At 37.8% G+C, this 19,413-nt stretch overlaps 1 protein-coding gene across 1 annotated transcript in view; it reads right to left on the minus strand.

The window, feature by feature from the left end:
• Positions 1–19,413, minus strand: part of CNTNAP2 (contactin associated protein 2) — a 1,911,935-nt gene that overhangs the window by 1,326,871 nt on the left and 565,651 nt on the right. The gene's annotated exons all lie outside the window — the stretch shown is intronic.

The following is a 19,413-nucleotide window of genomic DNA, read 5'->3' on the forward strand; positions in this document are numbered from 1 at the left end:
AACTTTCGGTCATTTCTCTCATTTCTTGAAGACATTAGAATTTGACTCCATTTTCCTGTTGAACCCAAGACCTGCCTTCACGGTGTCCATGCAGATAACCTATCCAAAATAATAATCTCATGTTTATTTGACTTCTTTATCTTCAACGACCTTTCACGTGCTGGTGATTTCCCTCTATGGCCATACCCTGGGCTTAGTCGTTACCCAGATGTCTGATTTCCCTGAAGTTTTATATGGCAATAGTCAATTGTCAGGTGATAACCACCTGTTCTCTTAGTTCTTCCATGTCCTTGGCTATATTCTACATGGTCTTGGGTTCTTAGATAAGGCTTCTTGGTGCCTTTCTATGTTCTCTAGATATAGGTAATCTCAAGGAATACTATCTAAACATATTTAAATTCCTAATGTGCTGAACTTCCTATAATACATATCCAACAGAACTCCAACCTAACTGCCTTCTCTTTTCTATTCCTACAGGGATGAGCACTGCTAGAGAAAATCACACAGTTTTATAGATTGTTACCTCTATAAGTCATGAAATTGATGATCTTCAACAACAATTGTGTCCTTGAGCATGTCCACTAACATTTTAGCAGTTTGAGTCCTTTTCATGGCTTTCAATAACCTCCCCCACAAATTCTATAAGCTCCTCGATCCTTCCCCATCTACTTACAGCATAGTTTCCCTTAAACCTTATTGAGAAATCTAAAGTCATTAAGTATGATTGTCTTTGAATTCTTTTCTCCTATCTACAAACTCCTATTATATATGTCCACACTAATTCTTACCTCTTTTCTTCCAGTATCAGGAGATGAATCTATCCTCTTATACCTGTTTTAAGTCTAACTCCTGTACCTGTATTTGCAGTGAATAATACTAATGCAGATAATAATGACAACAATCTTCATTTCATGAGAGCTAACCTTGTGCCAGGTAATGTACTAAGCAAATTACAAAAATTGATCTCATTTATACCTCACAAAAAGCTTATTAGGTAGATACTATTATATCCATTTTATGTCTGAAGAAATTGAGTTGAGAGATGTTAAGTGACTTTACCAAAATTACATAGCTAATAGGAAGCAGGAACAAGTCTTAACTCAAGTCTGAATTAATCTAGAGACAGTGGTCTTGGACCCCTACCATAGCAGCTTATAGTAGACCCTTAGGGCCCCTGAAACCTTACTCCACAAGTCATGGGGAGTTAATTGGCTATATTCTCAACTAACTTTCCCCTTTCTCTAGGTTCCTTTTTCTCTAAAATATTCTTAGCTCTCTCTCATTAAAGAAGAAAACACATCTTGGCTACATCCCATCTCTTGATTTATCTAAATTTTCTTCTTCCTCTCATCAAAACATCTTGAAAATGTACTCTACATATGCTGTCTCCACTTCCTCATCTTAAATTCATTCTTCTACATACAAAATTTTGGATACCTCCTCCAAAATTCTACTAAAACCACTCTTGTAAAGTGCACAAGTGACCACCAGACTGACAGACAAACCTACATTTTCTAGTCTTTTATTATAGGACTGCCTCTGCTGCATACGACTTTTTGTTTTGCTCATTTCTCTGAGACCTCCAAATTTGTTTGAAGGATTGTTCCTCCTTTACCCCTTAAACATTAAACTTTCTTGGTGTTCTGTGTCCAGTTCTTCTTATTCCTTTGCTAAATAACTCTGAAATATTCAATCCCTGGTATTTCTTCAGAGAGCATGTGCATACTAACACCTCTTAAATTTGATTATCAAACATTTCAATTTTGAATTTTTGCTTACTATATGTACATCTGAATCTTCAAATATTTCCCTACATCTGCTTCTCTTCCCCATCTATATTGTTGGCTTCGCCCTGATTCACCACAGATGGAAACTTTGGGGGGTATCCTTTATTCTTCCATCTTTTAAAAAATTTTTTTTTATTATGTTATGTTAGTCACCATACATTACATCATTAGTTTTTGATGTAGTGTTCTATGATTCATTGTTTGTGTATAACACCCAGTGCTCCATTCAATACGTGCCCTCTTTAATACCCATCACCAGACTAACCCATCCCCCCAACCCCCTCCTCTCTAGAACACTCAGTTTGTTTCTAAGAGTCCATAGTCTCTCATGGTTCTTGCCTCTTTCTTTTTGTTACCTTTTTCTTACACATCTTCAACTGTCTTTTCCTTATTGTTTTTCCTCTATAAATATTTTAAGAATTTATCATCTCCCTCTTTTTAGAATTGTAAGCCAAATCTAGGCCTTAGGTTATGAAATGTACATGGAGGAAAAATGGAGGGCAATTGTCACTGAGTGAGTCAGTGAATGAGTCGGACATTTTTTATGAAGTCATTAGATAAGGCTTCTATAAGGTGGTGTCGGTTGAGTGCAAGCTTGAAGGAACTGAGCGTCTAGTACTGCAGGCAGAGTTTTACATCAAGGGAGTGGCAAGTATAAGAAATAGCAAAGAGGTCTGTGTAGCTGGAGAAGTGGGAAGGACACTAGTCAATGAGGTGAGAGAGACAGTGGGTACAGGCAAATAAATGAGGCAAGATCTGATAGGTCCTTATCAGGACTATGGAGGTCTTCCTCTGAGTGAGGTAGAAATCCACTGGAGAATTTTTGACAGAAGAATGACATATTATTTCTTGATTTGCAAATGATTACGGGTGCTGCTGTGTGGACAACAGACTGGGGCAGGAAGGGAGGCAATAACAGAATCAGGAAACAGAGCTGACGGTGGAGGAAAAGCAGGTAACGAGGTTGGGCTGGCATGAAACCAGGGGTTTTGTCTTGCTCCGTAGTGTGACAATCAAGAATCTCAGTGATCAGAATCCATCAGAATCTATCAGAATCCATATTTCTTACCACATGCTGACTCTCACTTTAAATTCTCACAAAACCAAACTACCAGCTAATCCTCCTTTAACAAATACTATTTTTGACTTTGATGCCTTCGAGTACGTTAAACTCTTTAGATGAGATTCTACACAATAAATTCTATTAACATTTTACCTCCTTCAAGACCTATTCCTGAACTCTCCTCAGCAAATTAGGTCATCTGTTCTCTATGATACCATAAAAACCTTCATATTTATATAATTTCACCGCCACATGGTGAAATGATTCTTGGACAATCATCATGTTCATGTCATGTCCCCAACCCAGTTCTTTAGTTGTGACCTATTTAAGGAAAACTCATTGTCTTATATAAAACTAAAACAAGTTGGTATTTAATAAATATTTGAGTGAGGGAATATATAACGAAGAAGAGAAGTGAGGGAGAAAGGAAAGAAGAAAGGAAGGAGAAAAGGAAGGATGTATTTTTGTCTTCTCCACTAGGAATCTCTGGTCCCTCAAAGGACTAACATGGAGAAACTCTTCAATAATCACCTTCATTAAGACCAATGCCTACACTCTTCTGATTTTTGCTCAGATGTCACTTGAGCCTTCTCCAAATTTGGAACTGGGGATACTAACCAATGTGCTTTAGACACACAGTGCCCCTCCTTATGAGGATGACCTGATCTCAGAGTACCTAAAAAGTTCCCTTGTCAACATTTCAGATGTTTAAGTCTCACCTGCACATGAGCCTTCAGTGCTGATATGTGTTCAGTTCAGTACAGTTTATTCAAAGACTGGGCTCTCTTGTTCCCTCTAAACTGAACACACCATTTCAAGTCTTATTTGGGTTCTTAGTCTTGTCTACTAGGACTTTCGAGGTCTTGACCTGTGTCACTGTATGTTAGAACTGGTTGAGAGAGCTGTGGCCGAAAAGATCAATGTTGCTATTTTCATCCATATTACCACTCTAACAGAATTGGTGCCAGTCAATTTGTCCAGATTGGTTCTTTGAAAAGACAGTCAAATGTACTAGGTTAGCCTTGTTTTGTTGGAGGTATTATGTCTACAAATTTAAAATTTAGATCTATATGCAGCAGACAGGGTGTGTGTGTGTGGGTATGTAATATATATATATATATTACATTCTTTTTTTGTTCCTTCTTTAGATACAAGATGTCTTAGTAATAAAAAAAAAAGAAAGATTGCTAATGTTCTCTCCCAGCCTGAATAACTCAGAGTTACATAAGTGTTTATGAATAGTGAATGTCTAACTGAGGTGCCTGAAATATGAATAACTATACTAGTCCATTCTGCAATGGGATGTAGAATTCTAATTCAACAACAGGATTTTTATATCCTCATTTCTGCCTTCTGTTATTCCCACAGTTGAGTGTGAAACTAGCACAGATCACACGAGAGCATCTGAAGGAATGAATCTCACTTTTTCTCTGCACCAGCTAAGCCATCCAAACAAAGAAAAAAAATGGCAGGGGGACCTACACTGTTGGTGGGAATGCAAGCTGGTGCAGCCACTCTGGAAAACAGTATGGAGGTTCCTCAAAAAGTTGAAAATAGAGCTACCATACGATCCAGCAATTGCACTACTGGGTATTTACCCCAAAGATACAAAAGTAGGGATCTGAAAGGGTATGTGCACCCCGATGTTTATAGCAGCAATGTCCACAATAGCCAAACTGTGGAAAGAGCCAAGATGTCCATCGACAGATGAATGGATAAAGAAGATGTGGTATATATATACAATGGAATATTATGCAGCCATCAAAAGGAATGAGATCTTCCCATTTGCAACGACGTGGATGGAACTGGATGGTATTATGTTGAGCGAAATAAGTCAAACAGAGAAAGACATGTATCATATGACCTCACTGATATGAGGAATTCTTAATCGCAGGAAACAAACTGAGGGTTGCTGGAGTGGGGGGTGGGGTGGGAGGGATGGGGTGACTTGGTGATAGACACTGGGGAGGGTATGTGCTCTGGTAAGTGCTGTGAATTGTGCAAGACTGTTGAATCTCAGATCTGCACCTCTGAAACAAATAATGCAATATATGTTAAGAAAAAAAAAAAAGAAGAAGATAGCAGGAGGGGAAGAATGAAGGGCGGGAAATCAGAGGGGGAGACGAACCATGAGAGAGGATGGACTCTGAAAAACAAACTGAGGGTTCTAGAGGGGAGGGGGGTGGGAGGATGGGTTAGCCTGGTGATGGGTATTAAAGAGGGCACGTTCTGCATGGAGCACTGGGTGTTACACGCAAACAATGAATCATGGAACACTACATCAAAAACTAATGATGTAATGTATGGTGATTAACATAACATAATAAAAAAAAGAAGAAGAAGAAGATAGCAGGAGGGGAAGAATGAAGGGGGGGAAATCAGAGGGGGAGACGAACCATGAGAGACTATGGACTCTGAGAAACAAACTGAGGGTTCTAGAGGGGAGGGGGGTGGGAGGATGGGTTAGCCTGGTGATGGGTATTAAAGAGGGTACGTTCTGCATGGAGCATTGGGTGTTATGCACAAACAATGAATCATGGAACACTACATCAAAAACTAATGATGTAATGTATGGTGATTAACATAACAATAAAAAATTTTTAAAAAATAAAACATATGTGGATAGTACCAAAAAAAAAAAAATGGCAGGGGGAGATCCCCATGAGTTGAGAACAAAGTGAACCTTAAATCTTGACTAATTCAATACACAGACATAGAATCACAGGGTTTTAGATTTTAGTAAGAAGTCTATTTGAATTTAAATTGTTGGCGTTCCAGAAGCTGATTAACATGTTTCACGATGCTGACAAAATATCTTGCTTGTCTGTCTCTTCTTGGTCAATCCTTGCCATGTGATTGATGAATTGCTAAGGAGAACTAATGCTTTCCAAATGTATGTCTTCTCAGTAGGAAGAAGAGTTCCAAAGAACTCACAATAAATAAATGTGGAATTGCAACCAAAGGCCAGTGTTTTTCCTGTTTTACTCATTGAATAGTAAACCTTGTCTGCTCTGAGAACTCCTTCCCAGCATTGCAAGGAGCACAGAGGGCCCTGGTTGGCATCTCTGAGCTGTTCTACCCCTACTTTTCCTCATGCTAGACCATAGAAAGCTGGACTATGGCCTAAGGGAACCAAAGCCTGCCTCCGGACCCCTGTAGAGAAATCCCTGACCTCCCTAATCATGCAGGTAAGGCAGCATTTTTGCTAAAATTGCATTGTTTGGATGTGTCTAAGAAGCATCACGAAAACTGGGTCATCTGGGTGTTTCATCCCCAGCCTGATGATCACTGGATGTCTGGTACTCATGCCTGGGAAGAGGTTAGGTTGCTTGCAGGTTACATAGCCTCTCTCCTTTCTCATGTCTGATGCCCAGTTAGTGCTAGTTCATTGGCCAGGGAACCAATAAACACTGTTGTTCAAAATACAACTATCTGGTTCAAAGTTCTCTTTCAATTGTGAACATTCAAATAGAACAACTTTTGAACTGAAAACAAAAGGTGTTTGTTGCTTTCCTGACATTCTCTTTAGAAAATTATTTTACATCATAAATGATTAAGTCTTGAATAATATGTAGAAAAGATAGAAAATAATAACTTTGAAAGAATTGGTCAAATAGTTTTTGTTTTACTTATTCTGTTTAAGAAGATCGGGGAGAGGAGGGATGGAATCAGTTCCCTGAGCAGTCTCTCTAAGTTGCCAGGAAGTATGGTCATTCTACTAAATAGTAACAAAATGAGAGGCAAACTGTAAGAATGCCGAATCCTTCAGTGGAAGGAATAGAAGGAACCATTCAGTGATTGATAAGGATCACAAAGTGAGATATTGTTATTATTAATGCTAGATTATCCCCATCTCATACCAAGCAAAGATCCAGTTTATGGCACAACGAGCAAATCTCAGATCTCAGGCATTTTCTATTGTGTGCTTGAGTTTTATTTCTGTTATTCATTTCTTTTCACTTTGTACTGACTTACTGCTTTTTCTTCATGTGTGTTGTGAATATTGAGACGGTTAGTGACTCCAAAAAATATTGCTTCTGTCAGTTCCTAGCACAGTGGTGCTGCACATCAGTAGTTTTCTCTCATTTCACTTCTTTCCTGGGAGACAGAATGTTGGTCTCATTGTTTTGTTCTAATGTTTGCTGTTCTCACATATATAATATTTCAAGTACAATTACATCTTTTTTGCCTACTTCCTCATATTATACACATTCAGAAAAAACACTGAAGGAGACTAGTTTTGGCTGGCTTTTTAGTGTAAAAAAAAAAAGATGTGTCTGTTAAAAATATATGCAAATACTTAAAACAGTATCTTTATTTCTCTTTGATTATTTAAAACAGAGATAATAAGCATGCAAAGACGTCACAAAATTGGTGTGTACATCTCAGAAATAAAATAGAGAAATGTATCTGGTTGTGTTCTAAGCCACCAGTGGGAAAACTTCAGCTCTGCCCTGTAACCAACTCAAATATTATTCCAATGTTTCCTAAAGAAAAACTCACATAGGCAGGGAAGACATGTGGAGAATAGAAGAGTGAGTGATTCGAAGTCAGAAGAGATTGTTTGAAATGCCCAAATCTCCTTTCTGTTAACTGCAGTCTTGGGCAGGAGTCTAGACTTTCTTGAATTTAGGTTTTCTTATCCATAGAACTGAGTTTATTCTAAATTCTTTCCCAGGGTTTTTGAAGGGATCAGACGAGAGAATGTGTCCATGCCAGCACCAGTCTCAGTATCTATGAGCATCTACTGTGCATGAGGCTCCATGCTAGATGCTGGGTATACACGGATGCGTGAGTCACAGGACTTGTAACTCGTACCCAGCCTCACGTGGTCAGGCAAATACGTCTACAGTACAATATGCTAAGTTCTAAGATAGAAAAAAACACACCTCAAAAAACGGAGAGGGATATCCTGTCTAGCCATCAGTGATGACTTGTTGGAAAGGGGACACCTGTCCTTGCTACTAGAGGACCAGCATCGTTAGCATACTGAGGCTGTGTGTGTAGGACGGTCTATATAATAAAAATCTGGACGCCGATGGGAAGCGGTTATAATTTAGCACCGTTTTAATTTAGGTGGCAAAGACTGGGGTGGGGGCAGGCCAGGGCAGACAACCTCTGGGTTTCTTGGCCTCCCTGGGACTCATTTGTTGTGAATCGGCAGCCCTTCCAAGATGAGGAAAGGGTCATCCTATCTGCCATGTCGAAATCTTCCTCCAGTTGGTACCATTTCAGAGCTCGGATTAATCATCATCCTTCTGGGAATCCTACTTGGCCCTAGGGGAATGCATGGCCTTAGCAACATGTAAAAAGAAGAAACTCTAGCAGTCACTCATGAATGTCTGATATCACAGAAGCATAGAAACTACAGAAGCAGGTGGTTTCACCCTCCACTCTCCCTAGAACACTCAGGGAGGAAGAGAAAGAAAGTAAACAAGGGTTTTCATCACCTTAACAGTGGAGCTTGTAAGGCTTACCTAGTATTCTGAGCACCATGTGAAGGCAAAACAAACAAAAAATTCAAATTAATAATCCACTAAAATACATATGTGCCAGACACTGACTAGGGAAAAATCCATAAAACATGTGTAATTATACGTTGTCCATACATATGCTCAGGCACAAGCCTTCTAATACAAAATAATTCACCTTGGTGGTAGGACAGTCTTCCTGACTGCAGATGTCTGGTGATACGGAGGGAACAGTTATGATCCAGGCAAGGCTCCTCCAACTGTAATAAATAGCACTGCCTGCCGATTTTAAGTGGGAAAACCGATACGGAGGAACGAAATTCTAGAAGCTGCTGAGAAGGAAATCAGAGCAAAATAAAAAACATACAACATGAATTCCTTACACTGTGAAGAAAATAAAAATAGCCAAGAAAAAGTAAAATAAAAGTGACCTTTGGGTAAAAACCTGAGGAGTAAAGCTTTCTACATTTTGAGTTTACATTTTAATGTTAAAGAGGCAAGAACAATAAAAGTAGACTGTCTTAAATGTCATGGTTTATTGTCAGCAGTATTCATGTCAAGCGTATATCTTGGTTTTAAAGCAAGGGGAGAGTAAACAATGTTGATTGCTCATTTTCCGAATATAGAAAAGGCAGTAGGCTAAGAAAGGCTGAACTGCTTTGAATCGTTATTAGTGGCAATATTTTTAGAATTAGTTTTGGAAGCCATGAGTATAAAAGAGAGGAAATTCTATTTTTTTTAATTCTTCTCAAAGAAAAATGTGTGAAAAGAGTCATTAATTTGCTAAAGGTATTAAGACAAGGGTCTAATTCATTCTAATAAGTAGGACCTCACCAGCTTGCTAATAAAGCCATTACTAAATTAAATCCTCTCAGTAGCCTTGGAAATGGTTTGGCCTGTTTTTTTTGTTTTGTTTTGTTTTTTTGTTTTCTCTCTTCTTGAGTGAAATAAGGGGAAGGAAACAAATAGACAAAATGATGGAACGTTCTCTATTCATAGAAGAATACAGCAGTCTTCCCAGTCCATGGTTTCCCTTTCTGTGGTTTTAGTCATCCATGGTCAACTGTTGTCTGGAAGCAGATGTCCTCTTTCTGACATATCACCAAGAGGCTGTTACTACTTAACAGTACATCACAATGCCCACGTCATTCACCCCACTTCATCTCATCACCCAGGCATTTTATCATCTCACATCATCACAAGAAATGTGAACACAGTACAAGAAGCTATTTTGGGAGAGAGAGACCACATTCACATGAATTTTATTAGAGTATATTGTTATAAGTGTTCTATCTTATTATTAGTTATTGCTGTTAATCTCTTACTGTGCCTAATTTATAGATTTATCCCAGGTATGTATGTATGTATGGGGAAAAAAACATAGTATATATAGAGTTCAGTACTAGCCACTGTTTTAGGCATCCACTGGGGGTCTTGGAACATATCCCCCACAGATAAAGGGGGGCTGCTCTATATATTGAAGAATGATGGAGAGTCACTCATCTGGTATAGAGGAAATGTAATTATAGGATCTGAAGTATATTTTTCATAAGTCTGTTTTTTTTTTTTTTTTTTTTGTCCTAACCTTGTTGAATGAATGGACCCTGTGCAGTGCCCCTCACTGGGGAGTGTCCAGAGGATCAGCTATTGTGAGGGTCCCAGACAGTGATTGGTGGACACGCCCTGCTCATTCCTGGTCTTTGCTTTTTTTCTTAGTTTATACTGGCACACAAAATGTATTCCTTATGAGCCACACACAAGATACAAGGACTGATAGAATGTGTTCTGCTACCCAAAGGCACCTGTTACCAAATGGACGCAACAGCTCAAATTGAAGGCTTCATCCATGAAAGGAATATACTGAGATAAGAGAGGCATACTTTACCAGTTAGACATCATTATCTTGATGGTAAATGTTCCACAATTTTGAAAGCACTGGGAGAACTCGATACCCTGGGGCCACTTCCTAATTGTTCGACATGTCTATTCTAAAGAGCAGATTATTATTTTGTTTTAATTTACAATGATGATAACAATGTTTGCTAGTGTTATTTATCACTTATCATTGTGTGAGCCTAAGGTGGCTGCAGCAATGATTAAATAACTTGTGAGAAGCTGAAGAATGTTAGTGAATACTCACTCTTGGTTTAACGAGTCATCGCAACATAGAAGCGATGAGCATTTGAAGTTTAAAAAGAATAGAATAATATGTACAATAAATATGATTCGATATATTTGTTCACTCATTCAGAAAATATTCTTTGAGAGCTGAACATGTGTGCAGTACTATGTTAAAGAAATGCCTTTGAGATTGTGTGAAGCATTCTATTTTAAGATGAATACTTCAGATACGGTACAAATCATTCACATAAATTCTCCCCATTCTTTTTTTTTTTTTTTTAAAGATTTTATTTTATTTATTTGACAGAGAGAGAGAGAGACAGCTAGAGAGGGAACACAAGCAGGGGGAGTGGGAGAGGGAGAAGCAGGCTTCCCGCTGAGTAGGGAGCCAGATGTGGGACTCAATCCCAGGACCCTGGGATCATGACCTGAGCCAAAGGCAGACGCTTAACGACTGAGCCACCCAGGCGCCCCGATTCTCCTCATTCTTGACAGAGACGTGAAAAATAGTAAAGCCTCTCTTTGAACAAAATTAGCAAATATCAAAAGGGTAACTGAACATTTAATCTCCAAAACATTCAACTGGCATGTATTCTGGAATGGTTTAGAAAGAAATACTCAGCTTGTAAAACCTTTATTTGATAAATAGTTTCTCCCAGTTATCCTGGCTATTTTTTTAAAAGATTTTATTTATTTATTTGAGAGAGAGAGAATGGGAGAGAGAAAGCACATGAGAAGGGGGAGGGTCAGAGGGAGAAGCAGACTTCCTGCCAAGCAGGGAGTCCAATGCGGAACTCAATCCAGGGACTCCAGGATCATAACCTGAGCCGAAGGCAGTCGCTTAACCAACTGAGCCACCCAGGCGCCCTATTCTGGCTATTTTTAATATCATTTAATGGAAAGTATGTCTATGCACAGAGGAACAAGTGTGGACAACTAAGAATCTGCAGTGTTCCATTAAGATAAAAATCAAGGCATTATGATCAATCTTGGCTACAAGGTGAGGTGTTGAGAGATGATCTAGTCCAAGTTTCTCAGGACAGAAGCAAGGTAATTGGGACAATTAAGTGACGAGAGGAAGTGGCCCGAGATCTCCCCAAAGGCAGAAGGGAAACCTACTTTCTCTAATTCTGCACCAAGAAATCTACAAAGATATATTTAGTCTGTACATCTTCCCAAAATAAATATTTATTTAAATATATTTCTTTGTTAGTGCAGATGTGAAGTTTTCCCCACTCCATATGTCCTAAACTTTATAGGGCAAGTACCAAAGAGCATGGGTTTCAATATTGCATGTAAAGGAAAATTACAAAGAATGTATTACAAAAATATATTATAAATATCTGAATTGATTAGTCATAATTTCCCACTTTGTAAGGCAATTGGCTATTAATATTGGGATAAAGGAGAGTGTTAGAGAATTAATATCCCAGGGCCATTTTCAAAGATGGTAACAGTGGTTACTTTAATAACACTGTTCGTTCTACCAAATGATTTTGGCACATTTAAAGAAATATTTATTTATTTACTTGAGAGAGAAAGAGAGGAGGGGCAGAGGGAGAGAATCTTCAAGTAGACTCCCTCTGAATGTGGAGCCCGATGTGGGGCTCAAGGCAGGGCTTGACCCCACAACCCATGAGATCATGACCTGAGCTGAAACCAAGAGCTGGACACTTAACAGACTGAGCCACCCGGGCACCCCTCAGTGGCACATTTTAAGATATTTGCTATAAACAGCAAACTAGCAACTTCCTAAAAATAATTAAAAAATTGCTCATCTCAAATGCCCCAAGTCTAAAAACTCCCTTGCTCCAATTAATTATACAAAAATCATATCCATCATACTATTATCAAAGAACCTTTAAAAGTAGTATTTTTACAAAGATAGTAGTGAACCCATGGGAAGCGTCTGTACTTCTAAGTATATTAAGCAAACCCTGTTTAAAACCCATGATGTGTAGACAGTTTGGTTAGATTTTAAAAAAGCATTTCCCAGGGCGCCTGGGTGGCTCAGATGGTTAAGCGTCTGCCTTCGGCTCAGGTCATGATTCCAGGGTCCTGGGATCGAGTCCCGCATCGGGCTCCCTGCTCCTTGGGAGCCTGCTTCTCCCTCTGCCTCTCTCTCTCTGTCTCTGTCTCTCATGAATAAATACATAAAATCTTTAAAAAAAAAAAAAAAAGCATTTCCCAAAGTGACGTGTGTTGTGCTGGACCCAAAGATGCTTCATGGCAAAGAAACTCTCTGATTCCCCTCGAGAGGTCCCCAGAACACAAGGATTTGCCTGGAGGATTTTATTGTGAAAATGTGGGTCTATGGGTGTGTTCATAGCACATATTAACATCACACATCTTGGGAAACAATGTTCTAGGGCAAATGCTACAAAACCCAGCATGGATTTCTATGGGGAACACAAAAGAAGGTATTAAAATTCCCACATTATAAGATATGATGCCACAGCAGAAACATAGCAATATTATTTGCAAATTAAAAAGGCATGTCTAAACAAATTTATGAGTCATTCCCTGGTGACTATGCTTTCAACATTCTACCATTTTTAACAAGTGTCAATGATACAAATATATCCTGTATTGCACACTGAATTTTTTAAAGCTCCCACTAAAGCCCAAATTTTGATTTATATTGGAGAATTAAAGTAAAAAGAATAAATTAAAACTTACAATGCTAGTTAGATGGTAACTCTCATCCAGCTAGAAAAGGGAATACAAAGACCTACTGATGACTTTAGAAAAAATCATTTAACATCTATTTTTTAAAAATAGTCAGAATTTCTTGGGCTGAGGGGGAAAATATTTTTTATTCTCCCTAATGTCTAGAACAATTATTTTTGGCTTTCCTGAGGATCATAGAGTTAATAAATATTATATTGGACTCTATAAGATCTAATTCAAAGGATATAAAGATAGAACAAAATAACACAAATCACTAGCATAAATTCACTTGAAATGAAAGAAGTTTAAGGAGAAAAGAGTTGGGGAACATTTAAGTTAATGTAAACAGCAGTCTGATTATGCAAAACTTATTAAAATTGTGTAAAATGTTATTTTATTAATCTTTCAATTATTATGATTTTTTTCTTAGATGATGGGAGGGGAAATACACACATTGGTAAATATGCAAATTCTAGCAATCACTTTGTAGGGAGGTGTTGCTTTTGTAATGACAAGAGTAATGTATTCACCTGCTTTGAAATACTAATATCTGCACTGTTGCTTTTGGGAGCTGAGGGTATTTGGTGGGAGAGTATCATCTCATTGCAACACAGATTGTGTAGACTATTTCATTTAATCTTCACAACAGCTCTGCTAAACTGTATAGTTGATTCCATTTTAAAATATAAATAGGGGGCCCATAGGGAATAATTATTAATAGAATTCATGCACTGTCCAAGTTCCTGGTTTGGATGAGAGGTTGTATAGTAAACATAGAAATTAGGAAACCGAGATGCAGAGATATTGATAACTGACTAATCCCATGCTCATCCTTGGTTGATTCTGTATTGGAGTCTAGTTATGCATGAATACAAGTCATTCTCTCTTCACTGCTCAGCACTGCATCAGAGCCGACGAAGTCAGCAGGTGTTTTCGGGAGAGTAATTCAAAGATGAAGAAGTATGGCCAGTCCAAATAGAAATGGCAAATATTCTAAAATGCTACATTAGAAAATCAGTCCTCGAGATTTTCCTGCTCCCAAGGATCTGCTCTTAAAGGCAAATTTTCCTAGAAGAAGTAACACAACTAATGAATTCATACTAAAATAATAATGAATGCTCACTGAGTGGGAAAAGGAGATGAAGAGAAACAGGAAGTGGTAGAGACTGGAGAAGAGAAAGAGGGGAAATGGTGGAATGGAATCTGCCAACATGGACAGAAGTTCAACAGTTGGGGAGGGGGGCGCCTGGGTGACTCAGTCGGTTAAACATCTGCCTTTGGCTCAGGTCATGATCTCAGGGTCCTGGGATGGAGCCCTGCTCTGGGCTCCCAGCTCAGCAGGGAGTCTGCTTCTCCCTCTTCCTCTGCACCTACCCCTGCCCCCCTGCTTGTGCTCTCTCTCTCTTTCTCAAATAAATAAAATCTTTAAAAAAGTTCAACAATTGAGAACTCAGTCTATTTCATAATTTAAGCCTCGATGTTACAGTCTAAGGGTAGAGCTTCCTAATAGAGGTTAATAATGCTGCCAGAAGGGGGCAGTATGGAACAGGAACGGGTCCAGGACTGGAGAGAGCAGAAGAAGGCCGGTAGGAGGCATTATTGGCCAAAGAGGGACTATGTCCTCTCTGAAGCATTGTGATTGCTTTGCCAACTCCTAGTCTATCAGTTACCGCTTAATTAGTAGTGACAGATCCTTTTAATATTTAAAGCAGAACAGGGAAGAAAAGAAAGCAGAGGAAGAAGAGGTAGTTTACAAATGTAACTCTGGGACAGAAGATAGAGGGTGCAATAAAGGGCAGAAGAGTTTTTTTTCCAGAAGCAGGAAAGACCTCTGAAGAGCAGAGTGAGGTATGATTACTTGCTGAGCCACTCAGGAGCCTGAAAGAGGCGTTCCAACACGTGTAAGTATGAAAGTGTAAGTAGAGGAGGTCGGTATTATGCTAATTACTAAAGCTCCCTCTTGGCCAACAGGAGGCAGGAAATGATAAAGGCAATGATTTGACCAAGCCAAGTTCTCAAGGCATGGCGACAATTATTAACTTCAGTGGTGTCTTTTAAGGGAAGGTAAAGACTGTAGTTCTTTTTAAGATACACGTGTGGACATTAAGAGATCTGTTCCAGCAGTCTTTCCAGATGTCTATTATACACATATTCCTCCCCGAAGTGATTATCAATTATGTGGCTTACAAATGCAATCTGTTCTCCCTGCTGGAAGAAATAAAGGATAAATATCCTCAAAACAACACCATCACAACACCTCTCTGCCTTTTGATTTAATAGAGAGGATGACAGGTTCCTAAAATGGATGGGATAGCCAGGAAGCAAATCTTTAAAAAAAGTCTCGGGGCGCCTGGGTGGCTCAGATGGTTAAGCGTCTGCCTTCGGCTCGGGTCATGATCTCGGGGTCCTGGGATCGAGTCCCGCATCGGGCTCCCTGCTCCTTGGGAGCCTGCTTCTCCCTCTGCCTTTCTCTCTCACTCTGTCTCTCATGAATAAGATATATATATATATATAAAGTCTCTGAAGAGCAGCAAGTGTTGAACGATCTACTGAGGGAAAGTAAGTGGTAAGACGGTGAAAAGAAAGAAAAGAATTCAAGACCCACATCACTCAAGAAACTCTGAGCTCTCATGACTGGGTTGCTTTGGTTATAAGCATAAATCAAACTTGGCTTATGTCTTCCAGCTCTTTTTAGGTTCTATCTTTGGGCTAATTCCAGTGCAGCACCAATATTGCTTCATCTGGCAAAATCGAGCATGAAGAGCTCTAATCTGTGGCCAGTGGAGGGAGAAGGAGACCATGTGACAGAATGATGACCCCCTGGGGCAGGAGAGAGAGGATGATTTCTACAAAAGGCAGGTGAACTGGAAAGTTGAAAGTCTGGCAGAAGAAATGACTGGCATCTCTAACTTGACATTCTATCTAACAATACTGTTGTGAAGATCAAGGGACATTTAGAACATTTTATAATCTGTAAAATACTATATAAATGTAAGGTAGGGTTTTCCGCATACAAGGCTCTCAAAGGTTTGCTAACCTTTGGAAAGGTTAACCCATCTAAGTGCTATTGACTCGGAATGACACAAGACTGGGACACCTTTAGTGAATTAAGAACAGGGAGATAAATCCAGAAGGTAGATCACAGGGGGTTGGTATTTTTATAAAACAAACAAGCAAAAACAACATAAAGCAGTACTAGGCTCCAAAAATGTCATAGAATTATATGTAGTTTTTCCACGAAAGCATTACATTTCCCCCCAGTTTTGTCATAAATTGGCCCCTGACATCAAGGTTGTAGCAGATGGATTTATACTGTGTGGAACACAAAAACTAAACTCATTTTTTTAAATTCATGTCAATCTGTCATCTGACTGTATATTTGCATTATAATCTGATTTTCTATGTATTCAAAAACTCAATCTCTCCAAAATGTATTTGAGGAATATTTAAATAAATGATAAAACTTGAAGCAATGTTAATCAACATAATGCTCAACTGAATTTGTTCTTTTCTGTATTTGTGTAATTGGTAAGTTATATTATTTTATCCTTCTCTGTTAGTATATAACCTTCTTGCTTTCAGATGCTTATATGCTGTATGCATCAGATGATTCTTGCCAATAGTGAAGAAAATATATATCCAGCAAGATATATATATATAAAATAGATATATAAATGTATAAATATATAAATGTGTATAAATATATAGGTATATGAAAATAGAAAGATTTATATATCTTATGTAAATATATCTTTTATTTTTATATAGCTATATATAAAGATAATATCTTCTTATCTATCAATATATATTAAGAAGATATATACATATATTTTTTTATTTACTCCCTTTGGAATTCTCCGCTGCCTTTATCTATCTTTGAGATATGTAATATTTTGCTGCACTTATTAAAAAATCTGTTCTTAATCAATGTGGGTTATTAGCCATTTATACCTTAGTATGACTTTCAGTCAACATGGCTCCTCTCCCAAGAGCATTTGCGTATGAACTTTATTAGGGGAAGAAAAAAGCTCTGTTTACTATGAAAATAACCATATGTAGATTTCCTTTTTTTCTTTTTCTTTTTCTTGTAGAGGAAATAACGCTCCTTTCTGATGCTTGCTACCTTGATCCATACTGAGGTCATCAACTAGGGCTGAGGCTAGCCCTGCACATGGGTGTGTTGTATGTACATTCAGAGGTAAAGCAGCATGAGGAGTGGAGATATAACCAGTGTGTAACAGTCTTGAACAGTCAGGTAGATAGTATGTGATGGAGTAGGGGACAAGTTAGATGCAAGTATACACAGTATACCACTGATAAGCAAAAAGGGTCTTTGGGAACTAAAGAGTAAGTAACTTAAGCCCCAGAATAACAAATGTTGATAAGAAGGGGGATAAGCAAGTGTAAATCTGTAACTATAGCTCAGATGATGTTTCCTCCTGGTGAACTACTACATCATGCTTTCATCCCAATGCATGACAATGTATCCTATCAATAGTCAAACAGAGATAAGCTGTTGGTCAGACAACTAGAAAACCATAAATTTTGCTTATACTCTTTTGCTTTCGAAATAGCTTTCTTTTTAGAAATACATTGTATCTATAAATCTATCTACATAAATATGTAGGTATAGATATTTACATTCTATAAACTAGAGAAACCTATCATAAAGAAAGTGAAGATGTTCTTCAAATCCCACCCTCCAGGTTAAAAAAAAAAGTTAATTTTTAGAAGCTTAATTTCAGATGCCTCACTCTACATATATGAGTAGATAAATAGGTAAATAGCTCTAAATAATTCAAAATGGCATCTTATACTATTTTAAAACAAACAAAAGAGACTCTAATATAACTACCTGAATGAAAACAAAAACAACAAAAGAAACTATCGATGTTTCTTCATAAGAGACATAGCTTCCTTAAAAAAAAAAAAGAACAACAACAAAGACAACATAAATATTCATTTAAAGTTACAATGTCTAGTGGTCTCCTGTTCTGAAAGGTCGGGGAAAAAGGCATACATCTTTTAATTCCCATAATTGGGCATTTTTACATTCTTGCATCTCTAAAATTTATACTCTGTTCTACATCTGTAGTTCCTAAATTGTTTACTTATGGCCTATATTTAAATGGATTCACTGCTCAGCACCAAGCATTTGACCATGGTTTCTGATTCTTTTTATTTCACGCATCCCATCGTTGATTATACCGTATCATTTGTGTTCCCAAAGAGGTTATATGCTTGAGGCAACCTGACTTGCCCAGATTCTCTGGTATAAAATTCATCAGTCATATTTTCATATGAAACTTTCTAAAGAAATATTCTGTGACTCTATTTCCTACCATTAAAGTTGATTTCTCATTGTCAGGACTTCCTTTAGGGAATATTGTATCCTCTTGACATCTAGGAATATATGTTTATTTCTTTTCTTTTGTACATTTTGCTCCAGATTTACTAGTATTTGGCTGGCCTACATCATAATTATTATTTGGGTATGGCCAGTTCCCTCTTTCATGATTTTCTACTTATATTTTTTTGCTTGTTTGTTTTTAGTGGCTTATAGAAAAGGAATGAATTAAAATTCTCATTACTTTGACATCTTTAAGCAAAATTTTTGGTAACTTATAGTAACTCACCAACTCTGTCATGACCATAACCTGACAAATATCGTATTATAAAAAGCGCAGCAACATAGATACAGAGAACAGACTGGTGGTTCCCAGAGGGGGTTCCCAGTGAAGTAGGTGAAAAATGTCAAAAGGTACCAATTTTCGGTTATAAAAGGAGTCATATAGCTAACAATGCTGTACCACATATTCGAAAGTTGCTAAGAGTAGATCTTAAGAGTTCACATCAAAAGAAAAAAATTGTAACTATGCATGGTGAGAGATGTGAACTTAGACTTACTGTGGTGATCATTTTGCAATATATATAAAATCATACTGTGCACCTGAAACTAACACGTTACATGCCAATTATACCGCAATTAAAAAAAGCAGAAAATTAACTGCAAAAAAAGAGCAGCTAATTAATACTACTTTTAAATCAAAGCAGTATATATTTTAAAATTTGTATTCCTCCACTTTTGCCTGCATATCACCAAGTCTTTTTACTAATTAAGGTAACTTCATACACCTGTGAATGTCTGTATATATTATTCTACTCTTTTCTTACCTATTTTCTTCTCCCTTTTGGTCTTTCTGAATCTCTCTGATATCTTTTTCTCTTTTCACATGTCATTTTTTCTTCCTTCCCCTCTTTCTTCTTTTTAGCTCCCCTTTTGGGTTTTCCCCTGTTCTCT

The sequence above is a fragment of the Mirounga angustirostris genome, unplaced genomic scaffold, assembly GCF_029215605.1.
Source record: "Mirounga angustirostris isolate CCGP_5_RB_7025 unplaced genomic scaffold, mMirAng1.0.hap1 SCAF_12, whole genome shotgun sequence".
Taxonomy (NCBI): Eukaryota; Metazoa; Chordata; class Mammalia; order Carnivora; family Phocidae; genus Mirounga; species Mirounga angustirostris.